This window comes from Phascolarctos cinereus, unplaced genomic scaffold (genome assembly GCF_003287225.1).
Source record: "Phascolarctos cinereus isolate Bilbo 61053 unplaced genomic scaffold, phaCin_HiC Scaffold_1;HRSCAF=81, whole genome shotgun sequence".
Lineage (NCBI taxonomy): Eukaryota > Metazoa > Chordata > Mammalia > Diprotodontia > Phascolarctidae > Phascolarctos > Phascolarctos cinereus.
The window spans coordinates 38,717,788-38,737,905 of NW_027555514.1; the positions used below are offsets into that span (position 1 = coordinate 38,717,788).

Sequence of the window (20,118 nt, forward strand, 5' to 3'; positions counted from 1 at the left end):
GGGTCTGTGCGATCACACACAACCCTCGCCCTCAAAGACGTGCAGAGCTCAGGAGGCGCACGGGACACACTGGGGACTGCTTTTCCATCCCAAACTTTATATACCTCTGTGCCCGGCTAAATTCGGCAAAGCACCGGCATCTGCCAATCAAAAACAATGCAAAACCAAGAGAAAAGAAAAGAAAAAAAAATATCGCGAAAGACAACAAAATTAAAAGTATGTGAAAAACTTCTGCATCCCTGAGGTCTCACGTCCCCTCGGTTCTCTGCAAACGCGGCGGTAGACCCTGGGCGCCCATAAGACTTTGGGCCCCGTGCTCCGCCTCTGTGCCTATGCTCCAGCTGCAGGGGCCGGGTGGAGTGATTACAGCCCCAGGGCTTCCACCGCCCCTGCACCTCTGGCTGCGCTCCACGCGCAGTTTTGGCACGAGGGTCAGCCAGCGCTGGGGCGGGGCGGGGAAAAGGCGCTTTATAGCGGCTGGGTTGGGAGAGCCCGGGGAGCGCAGCGCGCAGCCGTTACAGGCGGGAGAGCCTGGAGCTCGCGCCCCTGGCCTTGAGTTCCCAGTGTGCCCAGCCCGGCCAGGTTCCAGCAGAGCCACCCTCCCGCGCGCGCAGCCTGGCCTGGCTCGTGCCGCCGGCCCGCGCACCCAGCGTAGCCTTGCCCTGTCCCGCATCCTGAGTGGGCGCGCGCAGCAACCCCGCGCAGTGGAACCAGCTGTTGGGCAAAAGGCAGCCCAGAGTGGGAGACTTCAAGAAAAAGGTAGCTGGGTGGGGGGTAAGTCCCAGAGCCAAGTCTGGGGCAGGAGAGAAAAAAGAAAAAAAGAGTAAGCCTAAGTTAACAGGTGGCAAGTGGCTGTCAGGCAAAGACTTTCAGTCTCTGGTGTAGAAATGCCAGTTGAGCATGACAGACCCGGTGAGGGAGGCAAAAGCTCATTAAGATAAATCTTGGGGCGTTGTAGGTGTAGAGCAGGAATGGTCTTCAGAGGCCACCCAGGGTAACTTCTTCATTTGTTTGCTTTTTGTTTGTTTGTTTTTACTTTTTTTGGACTGGAACTGTGATTTCATTGGCATAAGAACTCCCTGTGAGGAAATTCTCTCTACCACTGCAGAGAAGTCTCAGAAATTTCCTAGAGCACAGAAGAGTTAAGTGACCTGGCAGTAGGTGTAACTCTGAACTCGTCCCTTCGCCGGCGAGGTTGGCTCCCTAGCCTCTAACTCTGGTGGCCTAAATGGATATGTTTTATATTTACTGATCTGTATATTGTACCTGTTTCCCCCCACCCCCACCCCCATGTAACTTTCTGGAAAGCAAGGGCTGGTTTTTTTTTAATTTTTGTGTTCCCAGCACCTGTCAAAGTGCCCTGCGAATAGTAAGCATTTAATAAATGCTTTTCGAATGCAACAATTTGATGTAGATTTTCCCTAGGAGTGACTTCACTAGTTCATCTCAGTTTTTGTTTTGTTTTGTTTTTCTGTCCCCAGCACCTAGCATAGTGCCTTGTGCGGAATAGATGCTTAGTAAATGTTAATTGAAAAGAATTTTGACCCGGCCATGTCAACCTCACGCAGAAATTGGGTTGCTAAATAGTATCTGAGGATGCCTGCATATCCCTACTTATTGATGTAGAAGCTACATGTTAACATTATCTATATCCTATTGAATTTTTAATTTAGTTTGTTAAATATTTCCCAATTATATTTGGTTTGGCCCGAACTGGAGCATAACGTTTGGAGTGTTGCAGGCTTCATGCATGTTTGACACCTCTCAGAGCCTGTCCCTAGGAGTGGTCTTCGGTCTTCACTGCCACCTCCCAGTTATCTCTTCTGTACATCAAGGATGCTGGATGCTTCCGGAACCTTGGGTTTTTGCTTCCCCCCTCCCCCTTCTGCATGTTAGCAGCAAGAGTTCACTTTGCTGAGCTGTTGGCTTTTGAATTCTCAAGATTAGGAGAGAGAAAATGCAGTTTCTTTCCTAGGTGGGGCTACTGACTCTTTTGTTGGGATTGTTGCTGCACGAGACTCTGGGAGGTTAGCATTGTTTGAGGCTAGATTTGTCCCACATGGGAGGGAGGAAAGTAAAATAATACCGTGACCTTGAGGACAGTATGGTCAGCCAGGTGTTCTTGGAAAAAAAACCAAACCTTTTTATCTGCATTGGGAGAAACTTTGCTCCAAATTGTCATTTGAGAGATGATTATGGGGTGGGAGAAAGGTTTCCAAAGTTCTTAATGTGGGGTCTGTGAACTTTTTAAAAAATGCTTTTGATAACTATCAGTATAATTGAATTTCTTTATAATCCCTATGTCTTTTATTTCATGCATTTAAAAGTCTTTTGAGAGGGCTTCTCCAGAGGGCTCGTGGAATCCATAACACAAAAAGCTTAAATTCTGGTTTAGTATTTGCCTGAAGAAAACAATAAAAAGATGATTCTGTGTGGCAAGTAGAAAAGCAGAGTGAATTTAAAAGAAAAGTTAAGCATTTTTAGCTATCTTGTGTTTGCTTCATGTGCGTAGTGGAGCCTTCTCAAGTGCCCTTGGTAGTCTATGTTCAAATATGGGATATTCGAAAAGTCTTCGTGCAGTGTTCAGCCCATCCGAGCTGAACACTGCAAGAAGACTTTTCGAACCTGTACTATTACAGTAGCTTGCTTCTGTTTGTCCAACCAACGTACCATTTGTATTTTAGTGTCCTCATATGGGACGCTAAAAATCTTGTGTGACTTGTATGCAGCAGGCGTTTAATAAATGTTTGTTGAATAGAAGTCTCCAACTTAAAACGTTTCAGAGAAATAGGCCCCAAATAAAGGGTTCGGGTTTTTGCGCTTATAAAGGGGAAACTTGGAATTTCCTCCCTGGGCCCTTTTCTTTCTGTGATAATTAGAACACGATGGAAGGATATAAAAGGCATTCCCTCAAGGCCACCTTTTGACTCAGTGGCAGGTCTTGAAAATGATACCCCTTGAGGCCGCCTGTGTGGCGGGTGAAGGTGGAATCTTGTGATAGAAATTTTTTGTGGTGCTTCCTTTGAAGGTGAAGGGTTTTGTTGTTGCTAAGGTTGCAAATGCAAGTCAATCATATAAGATCACATATTAGAGTAAAATTTCAATAATTTAAAATAGTTGAGGGCAAGGCTGAAATAAATTGCTGAAGAGTGTGAATACTTGGAATATTTAGAAAGAGCTGGTGTACATGCTGCTGCAAGCAGGAATAGAATCTCTTCTCAGGGGTGTCTAATAACTTCTGCCCCTTTGTACCTGGAAAGGTTTCTGTTGTTTGCTTTTTAGTAGGCTGATGGGCCATGAAACAGACACCTGTAACTCGGGAGATGAAGTTAACTTCAGCCTGTATTGAAGGATGCTTAATCAAAATGAGCTAAGGCGCTGCTACTGCTCCAGATAGCTGGGTTGTGTGGTCACAGCTCGGGGCAAAGGGTTCCCATTGATGCTATTCAGGATGGAGGACAAAAGCCAAAGAATTTTCAGAGCTCAGAGACCTTAGAGGCAGCGAGGTGGTATACTGCATAGAGTACAGAACCTGGAGTCAGGAAGACCTGAGTGCCAATGTGGCTTCAGACCCTTAGTAGCTGTGTGACCTTGGGTAAGTCAGTTCACTTCTGCCTCAGTTTCCTCAGGTGTAAATTGAAGATGATAACAGCAGCTTCCTCCCAGGGTGGTTGTGAGGATCAAATGAGATCTCTGTAAAGCACATAGCACAGTACCTGGCACACAGTAGGTGCTTAATAAATGCTTGTTTACCTCCCTCCTTCAACTAGTCCCAGCATCTCATTTTATGCAATCACTTTTTTATATAGGGTAATACATCACTCAGGCAGCTAGGTGGCTCAGTGGATAGAACACTGGACAGGGAGTCGGAAAGACCAGAGTTCAAATCTGGCCTCGGACACTTACTAGCTGTGTGACCCTGGGCAAGTTACTTAACCTCTGTTTGTCTCAATCCACTGGAGAAGGAAACAATACAGGGGCAGCTAGGTGGCACAGTGGATAGAGTGCCAGCCCTGAAGACAGGAGGACCTGAGTTCAAATCTGGCCTCAGATCAAATACTTGACACTTACTAGCTGTGTGACCCTGGGCAAGTCATTTAACCCCAATTGCCTAAAAAAAAAAAACCCAAAAAAGAAGGAAATGATAAACCACTCCAGTATTTTTGTCAAGAAAATCTCATGGATGTTATGGTCCATGGCATCATGAAAAGTTGGAAATGACTGATACAACTAAACGACACACATCACTGAAAATCCTGTCACATATTTCAACAAATAGGCAGAGCATCAGAGTAGATGGCATTAATAATAGTAGTAATAGTAAATATTTTTATAGCACCTACTATGTGCCAGGCCCTCTGTTAAATGTTTTACAAACATTGTCTGATTTGATCCTCATAACAATCCTGGGAGATAGGTGCTATTATCATAATGCCCATTTTACAGTTGGGGAAACTGAGGCAAACAGGTTAATTAGGAGAGAAATCTGCCCTAACATATCTAAGCTAATAAAATGTCATATAAAACTACCCTCAGAAAAGAAATATTTGGAATTAGTACTGTGTTTTATGCTTGCCTCAAGGATCCATGATGTCATTGGTGTGGTGTAGTTTAAAAAAAAAAAGCTTCCCCTGTCACTCTACCCTCTGATGATCCTCTCTTAATTTATCTCACTTGGTCCTTGGACAATAGACATGCAGTTAATTACTCTGAATGAAAGATAGCCCTTTTCCTTGTCAAGGCTAACCCCTCTAGCTTTCCCCTTGATCCTATCTTCTGTAACACGATTGCTCTCAAAATTGATCTCTTTCTCTCTGATCTTTCCCTGTCTACTAACACATTCCCTCTGATTAGAAATGTACCAAGGTATAGTCCTCCTTTAAAAAAAAACCAGTAATAATAATCAAAAGGCCCTCAGGAAGCCTTATTGTCTCCTTGGTCCATCTTCCCATATAATTCTTTTCTTTTACAACCAAAATTTTAGAAAAAGTCATTTATGTGTTTACTTATTGATGAATCTTTGCCTTGACCTCTCTCCTCTTGCCTCGCAGCTTTTCAGAAATCTGGCTTTTGACTTCATCGTGTAATGGCTCTCTCCAAAGTCAACAGAGATGTCTAAATGACCAAATTGTCCTATTTCTTCTCTGTGTCTGCTGCATTTGAAATCGGTGACTGCCTTTTCCTCAGGGATACTCTCTCTCCTTTCTGGGCTTTCATGACTTGACTGTCTCTTATCTCTTAACACTAAATAAATGTTAGCTACGAATATTATTATTCTACATTTCCAGGTGGGTATCCCTTACGCATCTAAAGCTCAACATGTCTAAAACATAACTCTTCACGTCGCCTCTTACCCTCATCCCTCTCTTCTTGTAAATATCTTTTTGGTCACTTGGGCTCATAACCTTGGACTCCTCACCCTCCCTTGCCCCATGTAACCAAACATTTGGCAAGTTTTGTCCGTTCTACCGATACAATGCCTCTTGCATCTGTCCCCTTCTCTGTATCCACATGACAACCACCCTAGTTCAGGCCCTCATCTTTTGCCTTGGCTATTGTAATAGCCTCTTAATTAGTCGTCTTGTCTCCCCTTCCTGATCCATCTTGCCAGAGGGACATTCCTTAAGCAAAGTTCTGACTGTATCACTCCCATGTTCAGTAAACTGCGGTGGCTCCCTATTGCCTCTGTGATTGAATGTAATTATCTCCATTTGGCATTTAAGCCCCTATTCCACTTGACACCAACCCACGTGGCTGCCACTTGCACTCAACATGTACAAAACAGACCTCATAATCCGCCCAGGCCCACCCATCTTTCCAGTGTTTCATGTATGTAGTTTCAGCATTGATTGCTTCAATTTCACTCAACTTATATGTGTGTGTGTGTATGCACACATATACATCTATGTGTGTATCCATGTATATATGTATATGTGTGTGGATGTATATAGTGGAGAGAAGAGAGAGGATTTGAGAGAGATGGCAAGATTTGGCAACTCTATCACCACATCTCTCAAATCCTGTCTCTTCTCCACTCGCAATGGCCATCACCCTGGTTCAGGCCCACGTTACCTCTTCATCTAAGTTATGACAGTGGCTTCCTAATTGGTCTTATTGCCCCAAGTGTCTTCCCACTCCAGGAAGTCCCTACCTTTACTGCTGGAAGTACAAATCTGACTGTCATTCCTGTACTCTGTAAACTCCGGCGGTTCCCGAATGCCACTCAAACGAAATATAAACACATTGGCTTAGCTTGGAAAGCACTCTGCTACCTGACTGCAATCGGTCATTCTAGCCCCGCTGATCTCCTTCCATTCTTTGATCCAGTCAAACTGGCCTGCCCTCACAGCTCCCCATCTCTGATATCTTTGCAGTTCAAGTGACTGTAAGGTACTCCTCCATCACCTCCACCTTCTAGAATCCTTCTCACCCTTCAGAACATAGCTCAAGCACCGCCTTCTACCTGAAGCCTTTCCTGACACCTCACATGCTGGTCCCCTCCCTCTCGAACTACTTCTTATTTAACTACTTTATACTTAACTTTACACTTCTTCTGTATGTACTTTTATCCCTCCCACACACACCCATTAGAATGTAAGTTCCTTATGAGTAGGAGTTTCATTCATCGTATTTTGTGTCTCTAGCATAGAACCTGGCACACAGTAGGTGCCTGATAAATACTTACTGATTTTAGTCCAGTCAAACTGATGCTCCATCTCCCGCCTCCCTACATTTGCATAGGCTTGCCCCCGTGTCGGGAATCCTCTTTCTCCTGAGTGGAAATGGCGCCTCTTCTTGGAGGCCTTAATGTCTTCCTTCCAAACTATCTCATATTTATTTTACATATATTCGCTTACACGGACACGTGTTGTCTTCCCCCATGGAACACATAGGTTCCTAGGGACTGCTTAGTTTGAGTGTTTGTATCCCAAGCACACGACTCATTATAAGTGCTTAATAAGTACTTATCGATGGACTCAAGCATTTGGCCTTGCTTTTAACCTGATAGGACCTGACTGAGCTCACACTCTGAGTCACCTGCATACTTCAGTGAGGCATCAGAATCCTTGCATATAATAGGGGCTTAATAAATGTTGGAACTGAATTGAAATAATGAAATTGAATTGAAATAAAGAAAACCACAAATGTAGTTCTAAGAGAATGGGTTAATTCTTTCACCTAACAATGTAATTTCTGTTTATTTGGTCAGAAGATTATTTTGTTTCTAGGTAGTGTAAGGTTCAGCTCTCACTAGCTCTAATCCAAATAATCTCAAGTGTCAATTAAGGAAGAAGGGCTGGATGTTTTGATTATTGTCTCCAAGTGCGGTGATTTATTATTACTGGTTATGATAGAATTGTACTGTTAAGTATATGGGGATATCTTAGGGTTTTCTCAAACTCAGGACTGCAAGACTTTGCCAGAGTACACAAAGCTTTGCTAAAACTTCAAAGTTAGCATGGTGCAGGGGAAGATGCCCTGGACTGGAAGTCAGGAGCCTTGGACAAGCAATTTGAACTCTCTGGGCCTCAGTTTCTCCATTTATAAAAAAGCATTTGGAGTTGAGTAGTCTAGTGAAAATAGCCCTGGATCTGGGATCAGAGAATCCCACCTTTACTACTTACTGCATATGAGATTTTGGGCTAGGCTAATCTCCCTGTACCTCAGTTTCTTTATCTGTAAAATGAAGGGATTGACCTATGTTATCTTGAATGTACCTTACGACTCTTGATCCTATGATCACTAAGGTCCCTTCAGGCCCTGAAATTCTATAACCATTGCTCAAGGATCAATGGAAAGGAATTATTCAGCAATACATTTTAACATCCCTCCCCCTGCTTTTCATTGGAAGCTTTGAGGTTTGTAAGGAATTTTAAAAAAAAAATAACCCCCAGTTATCACTGCTGTCTTCCTGAGAAAAGTTTTTTTTTCACAAATATTGGCAATTTATTTCTCATCTTTTTTGAATCTCACCATTGGACTTTGACTTTGCAATGGAAAATCTTCACAAAGAAAAGCTCATCTTGAAAGTATAGAAGATTAAAACCAGACCTAGCACTGCTATTCCTTTGTTAGAATTTTTGCCTGATGACAGCACTGTGATTCTGTGGCATTTTTCCATTTTCTTATGGTTTTTGAAGGCTGGAAGTTTTTACTTGTATGTTTTACTTGTTTTTTTATGATATTTTATAGTATGATTTGTCAGTTCTGAGCAAGCTAAGTTACAGGAGAATAGAAGAGATAGAGAATTCTGTTGGCTTTTTTTTTTAATTTAGAAAGATATACTCTATTGCTGGACCCTTTTTCCTTGTACTTCCAAAAGCTCGCTCTGCATTGAAACTTCTTGTGGGGAGGAAGGAGGGGAGTTGGAAGGGAAGGATGAGGCATTGGGTTACTTATTTGGGGTTTTACATAGGCTGACAGAAAGTCAGTGCAATGGGTGTTATTACTACTCTTCTGGAAATTAATATGCCCAAATAAGTCTTCTTATTTAAAATGGAAATTATTTCATGAATAAAGGGATGGAAACAGGACTTATGATTTCATTGCTGTAAGGAAATACCCTCTACCCATGAAAGCTAACACCTTCTCTACAATTAAGAGAGTTGCCTAAGCACTGAGGGGTTATATGACATGCCCAGGGTCACGCTATAAATAAGTGTCAGAGCTGGATCTTACAGCTTTCCATCTACTATTCCAATAGTGTCAAACATGGATAAAACTGGGGCCACTAAACCATACATAAGCTGCCTTGGGGGCAGCTTGTTGACTTAGAAAACTGCATATTAACATTATTTATGTTTTACTGTATTCTTATTTATTTTCTTAAATATTTCCCTGTCACATTTTGATCTGGTTTGGCCTGACCCTTGCTTGACATTATTGGGTTACCCACACTTTACCCACACTGCCTCTCTTCACTAATAAGTCTATTACCAAATAAGATCTGTGTGTCAGATAATGAAGAGGCAAAATCTTTGTGTTTATTTTGAAATTTTAAATTTCTTTTGTCCAGGAGTTTAAAGTACAGCAGGCGTTAATGTATAATATATGTAGATTCAGAATATAACTTATTCCATCTACACCAGATTGTGCCTACACAAGAAAAATAAAGTACAGAGATTAACAAAAGAGAAAAGCAGGAGACCAATGAATAGTGTGTGCATTTTTTTTAAATGGAAAAAATCAAAGAAAAGATAAACAGAAATTTTAAAAATGATAAAACAAAATTTAAGGACAAATAAAATAGAGAAAACCATTTATTTGGTTAGAGACCAAACTGGAAAAAAAAATAAGAAGGGAATAAATGGAGAATACATTTTTTAAAAAATTGTTAGAAACTATAATATCCAAATATATTCACCTAAACCCTAAAAATTTAATTGAAATGATACATATTTTAAATTATATGTGTATGTGTATAATAGCAAGGTTAACAAATGAAGGAGTAGAGTATATTAACAACTGGGTCTTGGAAAGAAAAACTGAGCAAATCATAAATGAATTACTGATTGGATGGATGGGTGGAAACCTGGTGTAGGTGGATTTACAGATAAAGTCTATAAAACATTTAAAGAATTATATACACTGTTTCTAAAAATATGGAATGAAGATGCCTTACCAAATTCTTTTTTTGAGACAAATATGGTTCTGATATCCAAACTGGGAAGAAATAAAATGGCAAATTAAGCCAATGTAAAAATTTATTTTTAAAATTAAACAAAATACTAGAAAAGAGGTTATAGCAATATGTCAATAGTTGTTAACTATGACTAAAGTTTATTTATACCCAGAATGCAAGGCTGATTAAACACTAGGAAAACAATTAATATGATAAGGATAAAGACTACTAGACCCATAGTTTCCTTGATACAGGGAACTCCCACGTGTTAACCAAAAGTCACAACTCCACAAGACATGAGTAGTAATTTGTTTTATTACAAGGGAAAGCAAAAAGGAACATACATGTGGGAATTCCTTATACCAAGTACAAAGGAGCCTGCAATGCAGGCAGTCTTGGGCATTTATGGGTGACAGCAAAAAGGGGAAGTCATAGGGGAGGGGGAAAGGATTGGTTTCCTCCCCAAGAAGAGGACAAGGGGTAGACAAAGAGAGGGGAAGTATTAACCCCTCTTCCCTTTCCCTTAGGAATGTTGGACTATGAAGATAAGATGATCTGCTCATCTACAAGGGCCCTGGCTGCATGAACAGTTTGTCAGTCTGCTATAGACTGGCTGACTGCTACAAGCTAGTTTGACTATCGAGGGCACACTGAGAGTTGCGTTAGACTTGAAGCAGCAAATTATGTTAGCTCAGGAGGAACTTCAACCTGGAAAATAGGGTAATTCAAGAAAACAAGTTTGGAAGTCCCTCCACACACATAAGGAAACTCCCCTACTCAATACAGGTGTGTACCTTCTAGTGACCTGACCAGGGGTTTATAGCTGGTATATGTCAGAGGTGAACTTGAATCCAGATATTCCTGACTCTAGGCAGGGGTGGGGAACCTATGGCCTTGAGGCCACATATGGCCTTCTAGGTCCTCGGGTGTGGCCTTTTGACTGAGTCCAAGTTTTACAGAACAAATCCTTTTATTAAGGGGTTTTGTTCTGTGAAGTTTAGATTCAGTTAAAGGGCCACACGTGAGGACCTAGAGGGCCACATATGGCTTCGAGGGCATGGTTCCCCACCCCTGCTAGGGCCAGCTCTCTATCCACTATGCCACACTGTCTGTCATGTGAAATCATATTAGTAAAACAAAGTAATAAAAACACATTATTCTATCAATAGAGGTGGGCAAAACTTTTGACGAAATACAGCATTCATGCTAAAAAGCAACAGAAATAAAATGATCTTTCCCTTAAATGAGCAAAAGTATCTGTCTAAAACCAAAAGGTTTTATTTTTATTTGTAACAGGAAAAAACTAGAAGCTTTCTCAGTAAGGTTGGGGTAAAGCTAGGGTGCCTATTCTCATCACTGTTACCAAATATTGTGTTAGGCATCCTCATGTTAACAAAAATTCAAGAAAATCAAAGGAATGAGCAGGGGCACAAAGGAGACACAACTGTCCCCATCTACTTATGACATAATTTACTTAGAAGATCCCAAAGATTCAATGCAAAACTTAATGAAAACAGTAAAAGTAGTAGGATGCAAAATACACCCACAGAAAGCATCAGTCTCTATTATAACACTAACAAAATCCAAGAGGAACTAGAAAGAGAAGTTTCATTCAGAGTAATCATAAAATGTTTGCTATTAGACTCCCAAGGCAGAAACTGGACATGTAAATTCAACTACAATTTTTTTTTACAAAAATAAAGACTTAAGGGAGGGTCATCCATTGTTCAAGGTTGAGTTGCACAAATATTATGAAAATTATGCCACTTAAATTAATTTACAGATTTAGTGCTATGTCTAACTACAAAGGGATAGAAGTGGACAAAATAATTCATTTGGAAGAACAAAGGGTCTATAATCTCAAGGGAACTAATGGAGGAAAAAAAATGGAAATGAGGGGAACCTAAAATAGATTTCACACAATATTTGAAGCAGTAATCATAAAAACTAATTGATGGGGGGGGGGAAAGAAAAGTAGATTGGTAGAATTTACCAGACTGGAAGCAGTCACACAATAGCCAAAGTTAGATTAACTGGAGAATACAAACCACTACGAATGGACATCATAGAAGACACGAACTGCTGAAAAAACTGAAAAGTAAAAATTGGTTTTGATCAGCATCTTAAACCATATACTACAAGCCATATAATAAATATAAATATAAAAAGTTGTATCACAAAAGAAATGAGAGGAAGCTGGAAGGAGATATCTTTCACAGATATGACAAGGGACAGTATTGCTACTCGGATGATAGAGGTGATTATGAAGAGTTTCAATTTAATGAAATTACAAATGTGGTTAGTTATTGTAAAACCAATACGATTATGATGCACCAAATATCTTGATAAAAATCTTATATCCAAGATATATGGGGAATTTACACAAATGTGTAAGACCAAGAGTGATTCCTTAGTAGATAAATGGCCAAAGTATGAATGGAAGTGGCCAGAATATATGCAGACTATCAATAACCATATGAATGCATGTGCCAAATTGTGAAAACAAGAAATAAAAATTAGAACAATTTTGAAGATTCATTTCCTACCCAGAAAATTGGCAAAGATCATAAAAGGTAAAAATAGTCAATGTTGGAGGAGTTGTGGGAAAACAGATATGCTATATAAATATACTGTTGGTGAAGCTGTGATCCTAGTCCAACTAGTCTGGAAAACTTCAATTATGTGAGAAAAGTGACTCTGTTTTTACACCCTGTTTCCAAGTAGTGCCACTAATTAGTATGTACCTCAAGGAGATCAAAGACAGAGGGAAAGGTGCCATATGTACCAACATATTCTCAGCAGTAGTGTGTGTGTGTGTGTGTGTGTGTGTGTGTTAGCAAAAATAACCCTTGAATCAAAATGATTGCCCTTTAGTTGAGGACTGAATACACTGTGGTCTATGAATATAATAGAATACTATTGCACCATAAAAATGGTTAATATGAGAAATTCATAAAACTTAAAATGACTTCTGTAAACTGATGAGGAGCAAAGTAAGAAGAACAGAACAATTATCATAATATAAATCAAAATGGCACTAAGTAACATTAGAATTCAAATTCATATAAAGATACTTGATTCTAGAGGACTGATGATAAAACATAATGCTCTCCTTTCCTCACCTTGGTACAAATATGGCAGACTATGGGTAAGGAATTCTGTGTTTGCTGTCAGTGTGTCACTATGTATTTGCTTCATTTTTAAATTTGTTACAAGGGAGAGGCTGTATTTGGGTTTGGGGTGATAGAAAAATGACAAGGTTGTAAAATAAGCAAGCATCAATAAAATATAAAAGGGAAGGAATTAAGGCAATCATCTAAATAATTAAAGAAAAAATCCAACTACTTTCTATATATTTAAATCTGTTTTGGAACTAATTTATCTGGATAATTGTAATTGCCTAAATCACCATAATATGTAGGTTGGACCTCTTGTTAAATGACTTGACTTTTATTAGTCTATTATTTCAAGAGCTAATGTGTTTCATAACTCAAAAAAAATTCTAAGAAATTAAGTTTGGCATTATGAGAGTGTGAGGGAAGGAAGGAAAAATGCAGCATAATATGTTCATGATTATGAATATAATCCTAAACATACTGCCTAGATCATGAGGGAATTGTTTATTTTCTATACTATCTCTGTACTCTTAAACTGGAAAATGATTTAGGTATTAATGTGATGCTGGAATGTGTCTGAAGTGCCTTAAGTGCTGGACTGTGGACTTTCAAGATGGAAATTTTCTGCCAGAGTTGTTCTGCAAAAGCATGAAAGTTGGCTTCAAAAATTGTAAACGAATCATTTATTGAGCTCTTGAAAAACAACTTGATGACTGTTTGGCAAGAGAGTCTGAATGAAAATATCCTTTGTTTGAGTCAAAATTTAAGAAAGCTTTGAAGTTCCTAGATATGGCGATGCTCAGTCACTTCAGTCATGTCTGACTCTTTATGACTCCATTTGGGGTTTTCTTGGCAGAGATACTGGAGTGGTTTGCTCTTTCCTTCTCAGCTCTTTTTTACAGATGAGGAAACTGAGGCAAACAGGGTGAAGTGACTTGCCCAGAGTCACATAGCTAGCAAGTAACTGTGGGAGGCTGGATTTGGACTCAGGAAGAGGAGTCTTCTTCCTGGCTTTTTGGTCCAATGCTATATCCGTTGCATCACTAGCTGCCCAGCTACGGTGATGTTTTGACATTGATAGGGGAAAAATAAGTGATATTAAAGTACTTTTGCCCCATCTTTTTTCTCAAGAGGCTCGTATTTGTATTTCCATTCCCCAGCAGTTACCCACAGAGGGAAGGAGTCCTGAATCTGGCACTTGCTTTTCTAATTAGTGAGTCTCTAGGTCTGACTGATATTAAAAGGGGGAAGCCAGACATACTCATTTGATGCCCAGTTGAACTAGCTCTCCAGTATTGTCCACCTCCTTACCAGCAGCCTTGCCTGGAGGTGGAGGGTGGGGAAGAATATGCTTGCCAGCTCTACTTTCAGCTTCCCTCTATGTGCTGTCTTTCCCCATTAACAAATAAGTTCCTTGACCACAGGATGATCTTGTTTGCTTGTATTTGTATCCTCAGTGCTTAGAACAGTGCCTGGATGGCACATAGTAGGTACTTAATAGGTGTTCTGTCTAGCATAGAACCTGAATTAGAGCAATGCCACCTATAAAATATTGGGCAAGTCAGTTAACCTATCTGAGCCTCGGTGTCCTCTTCTGAATGTATCACATGTATAATACTCCCATGTGGTGCCTGAACTCATCTTCTTTCTCTTAGTGAGCTGGCTCACTCACGCTAGTAGATTTGTGGGGTTTTCCAGTAGGGGGATGACCACTACCACAACCGTGTAGCTACTGCTTACTCTTAGGGTTCAAGGAATAACTCTGGTGTATGGGTGTGGGGATAGAGGATACACTCCTGCTACTTACCACTGTAGCTCCTGAGCCCACACTGGTGTGCTTCCCATTTATATATGCAAAAGTAATCACAATGACACTATGGATAATAAAACATGAAATATTTACTGAACAAGAAGGGAAAGGCGAGAATAATTACAACATTTATTCAATAGAAGGCAAAAGCAGGAATGATCAAGATATAAATGTCCACCCAGAAATCTAGGACACAATCTCCCATCAGTGTACACAAATGTCTGTGGGAGAAGAGTGGGTACACAAACCTAGCAGTGAGGGATATGAGGAGGGAAATGCTTGGGGGTAATTCATGGTTTGGGACTGCAGGGCTGGATGTCAATCTTTTTAAAGGAATAGTCTGCTCCGCAGGTCACCTGCCATCTTTATGAGTCTCTTTGCTCTCCTGCCGGATGAAGGCATTTCTCTGCTACTCTTGGTCTGTTAAGCAGTGTTAAGTCCTTTTAACAAGCCCACAGCATTACTATTCTTTCAGTTAAGCAGTACTTCCCTCAGGTCTGGAATCTGTCAAACTAACTAGGTTTCTCCTCTGTGGGCTATCAGGGTTATCCTCCTCTCAAACCAGAGAAGGTAGTGAAGGGCAAGGTAGGAAAGACCGTGACGAGTTTGTCTTCTTTGAAGCCATAGATAGTGATGAGGCAATACAGCCTCCCTCTTCCTCTTCCTCTCCCTCCTTTCTCTTCTTTCCCTTTCTTTTGCAGGCTCAACCGCTGTTCCAAACTGCTAGAGCATAATCTTTCTTTCCTCTCAAGAAGGCTGCTTCATTGCTCCCCAGGGTTTGGATTTTTTACAGTCTCTTGCAAAATCAGCTATGATAGACCTAGGCTCTCTAATTATACAACATAGCATCAAATACACATCAAAGCATAATGCAACAAGGTTGGTTAACTCAGCATCCCAGACCTTAGTGCCAAGCACGGCAGATATACAGCAGCAATGCATGCAACATACATAGATAGTACATTGCAAAGCATCACTGGAAAGGCTGCTTCAGTGACTACAAGTTCAAATCACATGGTGAACACACTGCATAACCAGAAACAAACTTAAGCAATACCAATATCCATAGGCCTACTAAATAATAAAAGAGCAGAATTATATGTACTATATATTGCCAAGAGCAAATTAAACATAGTTAACAAAAAATGCAGCTACGCTGCAGGTCTAATACCAATGCAAAGTAAATAAACATAACAAAATTAGAATGAAGAAGAAACATACTTAAACATGTAGAAATTCACTTAAAGAACCACAGTGAGGGGAAATACACACTCTCTGGAGGTGGTTCATTCTACTTTTGGACAATTCTAGCTGCTAGAAAGTTTATTCCTATGCTCAAAATATTTTTTAAACTTATATGTACAAGAAATAGATTTCAAATCCCAGCAGTCAATGAACTTCCATTATAATTGGCTAGGGACCTGAAGATGGCAGGCATGTACTTACTCTTTAGGTCATCCATTGAATTTCTGTCAAGATGCCTGTGATCTTTCTTTTCGTTGGGTCTTCCTTGAGTGCACGTCACTAGTCTTGTCAGATTGTGTGGTGGTTCAACAGCTTTTAGTATCAACAACCAGAATACATGGGGAAATCAACAGGAACAGTTTGACCTATTTGCTGTTGTGATTTTATTTTGGATATTCAGATGTGAGCAGCTGTTGCATATAATCTTTGTGTGAGGGGTTAACCATTCGAGACTGGTCTCTCCCAGAGCATAAGAAGGATCACTTGAGGCAAGCAAGCACTGATTAAATGGGAAAAGAAAACAGAATGTAATTATGAGCTTTCTCTGTTCCATTGGATATGAGTAACATCATGAAATGCAACTTTTCTCAAACAGTGATCACACTCTTGGATCTCTGCCTTTTTAATTACATTCCGGATACATATAGATATTTCATCTAATGAACAGCTGGTGAAATTGGATCTGCATTGTGTTAAGTTTTTGCTGAAAACTTCCAACTTCCCTGTTTGATTGACAACTGGTATTTATCCCTAAAATACAAAAAGATGAAATCAGATCATAAAATTCATCTTTTGAAGGTCTTCTTTGCTGTTTGTACCTGGTTTTTGTATTATTTTTACTTTTTTTATACTCATTAAAATAATTGCCACATCTTGTTCAGAAGCCCCTTGGTACCTCTGTTCATGCCACTGCCCTGCCAACAGTGTATATATATGTGTGTGTGTGTGTGTGTGTGTGTGTGTGTGTGTGTGTGTGTGTGTGTGTGTATGTGTATAATGTGTGTGTATATATATATATATATATATATATATATATATATATATATACACACCTTGAATTCTGTATTTTTTCTGTTTCTGTTTTTCAAAGAATTTCATATGTATTATGTCATTTGAGCTTATTCATTACAAAAACTCTCTGAAATAGTTGGGACAACTATTATCTCAGTTTTGCAGATGAGGAAACTGAGGCACAGAAGTTAAATTATATGACAACCATCACATAACTAGCTAGTGAAAGAGACCCAGGAACACCAGCTTTCCTAGTCTAATATTCTTTCCATGACACCACTTGACATCTCTCCCAACCTGACATTCTCTTTCCTTCTCTCTTCACTAATCCAATTTCATTACTTTCTGCAAAACTGGGCTCAAAACTCTTCCCTAATCGGTCACACATCAGGCATCTAGCTGGAGGCATAATGGTTAGAGCTGGGCCCAGAGTCAGGAAGAATTGAGTTCAAAACAACCCGTAGCAGGCTGCATAAGAAGATTTTAGTGGAATTCTTCTGCTATGTAGTTTTTTTGTTCAATTATTGTCAGTTACATCTGACTCTTTGTGACCTCGTTTGGGGCTTTCTTGGCACAGATACTGGAGTGGTTTGCTGTGTCCTTCTCCAGCTCATTTGATAGATGAACGAACTCAGACAAACAGTTCAGTGACTCTCCCAGGATCACACAGATAGTTAAGAGTCTGAGGCTGGATTTGAATTCGAGTGTTCCTGACTCCAGGCCTGACACTATCCACTGGGCAACCCAGCTGCCCATTAATTTCATGGTTTCTGTGTATTAGGGTTTCATTCTAACCTAGGCCGGGTGTAACCAGATGAATGCATTAGAAGCAGTGAAGTGCCCTCAAATGAAGAGTTTGGTAATATAAGGGTCACAGATTGTGGCGTGCATTATGTTCTCCCAGGAGGATTGTTGTGCCAGGAGTCCAGAGCTGGAAGTTCATTAGGGGATGCCACCAGCTTCCCATATAACATTGTTCAAGCATGTAGCCTCTTTCTAGACTTCACCGACTTTGTCTCCCTCCTTCCTGTTCTAGAAGGAAGCTAGTGCTCTCTGTCCCATGGTAGGTCGCTGACAGATTCTGATAATGACTAACCTAATTCACTGAAACAACCATGTCCAACCTCTCCAGAGGGGTTTGATTCCCTTACAGGCAGCTGGGGCAGCTAGGTGACAGTGAATGCAGCGAACAGAATGCCCACACCACGCCTAAAGTTAAGAAGACTCACCTTCCTGGGTTCAAATGTGGCCTCAGACACTTAGGAACTGTTTGAGTCTAGGCAAGTCACTTAACCCTGTTCTCTTCAGTTTCCTCATCTATCAAATGAGCTGGAGGAAGAAATGGCAAACCACGCCAGTGTCTCTGCCAAGAAAACCCCAAATGGAGTCATAAAGAGTTGGACACAACTGGAGAACAAAAACTCCTCAAGAGCGTCTCTTGCCTTTCTTTGTATCGCCAGAGCTCAGCAGCAGAGTGCCTGGCACATAGTAGGTGCTTAGTAAATTTTACTGACTGTAGAAATGGTAGCCCTGATATTATTATAAGTCATAACGAGGGTGAAAGCCAAGAACTAAACATTCAGGGAGACTGCAAACAATAAAATCTGAAATAAGATTAGATCTGACAAGGAAAGAATCGCCATCCATCCAAGTGTATGCAAGTAAGCATTGTAAGAATGGACTTAGAGATTCTAGTGAGAGGATTTTGTTGAAAGTTGATCATTAATACAAGACAATCCCAAGGGACTCATGATGAACCATGCTATCCACCTTCAGAGAAAGCCTGAATACAGACTGAATCAGCATGCTGTTTTTATCTCCCTCCCTCTCTCTCTCTCTCTCTGTCTCTCCCTTCCTCTGTCTGTCTCTGTCTTTCATTCTTTTTTTTTTTTTAGTCGTTTGAGTCTTCTTGTACAAAATGACTAACATGGAAATGTTTTACATGATTGCACATGTATAACCTATGTTGAATTGCTTACCATCTCAGGGAGGTGGAAGGGGAGGGATAAACTCTGGAACTGAAAACTTTTAAAAAATGTTAAATTATTTTAATATGTAATTTGGAGAAAATAAAAAATATTTAAAAAAACAGTTGGTCATTAGAATTCTATACTGATAAGGAAACTTGATGTTTTTCTTTGAAAGACAAAATTGAAAATATCAGCTAGGAGAAAGGAGGCTGGCGAGTGGGATACTTCTATTCAAAAAAGAATATGCCCAAGATGGTAATTAAAAAGCATAGAATATGTTTCCAAGTGTGATTCCCGAGCTGTTAAAAAGAAGGCTTGGGGAAGCTAAGTGGCGCAGTGGATAGAGTATTGGCCCTGGAGTCAGGAGGACCTGAGTTCAAATCCGGCTTCAGACACATAACACACACTAGCTGTGTGACCCTGGGCAAGTCACTTAACCCCAATTGCCTTGCCAAAAAAAAAAAGAGGGCTCACACTCTTTGCATCCAAATGTTTCTTTATGGAGTATTAGAAATGGGCCACACACTCTTTTCTTCCCCCTAGATTTATCTTTGGGGTTTCCAGTTCAAAACAACACCTGATAAATACAAAAATATTGTAAAAAAGGGGAAAAAATCCAGTTTAACTCTCTAAAGATGAGAAAATGCTGATTAACATGAGGAATGGGACATAGAGATGAAACATGGCGTAGCCATGAGATCATAGATTAAAAACTGGAAGGGACCTCAGGGGTCTGCTAGCCAAAAGCTTTCAATTTTTGCAGATGGGGAAACTAAGGCCCTGGAAGGCTAAATAACTTTCCACAGGGTGTACAAGGTGGTCAGTAGCAGAGCCAATCTTCCAACTCGGGTCCTCTGACTCTAAAGTTGTATATTTTCATTGTACCATCTTGCCCTAAGGAACCTTGCCAATATGAAGGCATCACCCGCAGCCTGGGCTGTCTGAGATGGGCAGCTAAGACTTTACATTGTCTATCTCAAAGTGTGTCTGGGAGCTCCAAAAATGTGACTTTGTCTAGTTGTTCATACTTTCACATCAGTCTCTTTGTGACCAATCTGTGTATGTGTATACTCATAGAAACTGAACAAGCATTAAACACTTACTGTATGCCAAGAACTATGCTAAGCAAATAGAAGCAGGACAGTCCCTGCCCTCAAAGAGGTTACAGTCTAATAGAAGACACAAAGAGCTGAGAGCAGAGGAGGGGATGGGTTCTTGAGTAAAACATGGTTAGGAGATGAAGTAAGGAAGTGAGGTAGAGACATGGATCTGGACAAGCTAAGGCAAAAGCTTACCTGTTAGAGCCCAAAATGGTGCCAAGAGTACAGTCTAAGTTTCTGGGGT

The 20,118-nt window shown here is 40.3% G+C and overlaps 1 protein-coding gene across 1 annotated transcript in view; it reads left to right on the forward strand.

Annotated features, from left to right (window-relative positions):
- The first annotated feature begins 476 nt into the window (after window positions 1–476).
- LOC110209067 (collagen alpha-6(VI) chain) overlaps window positions 477–20,118 on the forward strand; it is a 138,943-nt gene continuing 119,301 nt past the window's right edge. Inside the window, exon 1 of the mRNA XM_020987257.2 lies at window positions 477–759. The gene's annotated coding sequence lies outside the window, so the exon portion shown is untranslated. The remainder of the gene's footprint in view (window positions 760–20,118) is intronic.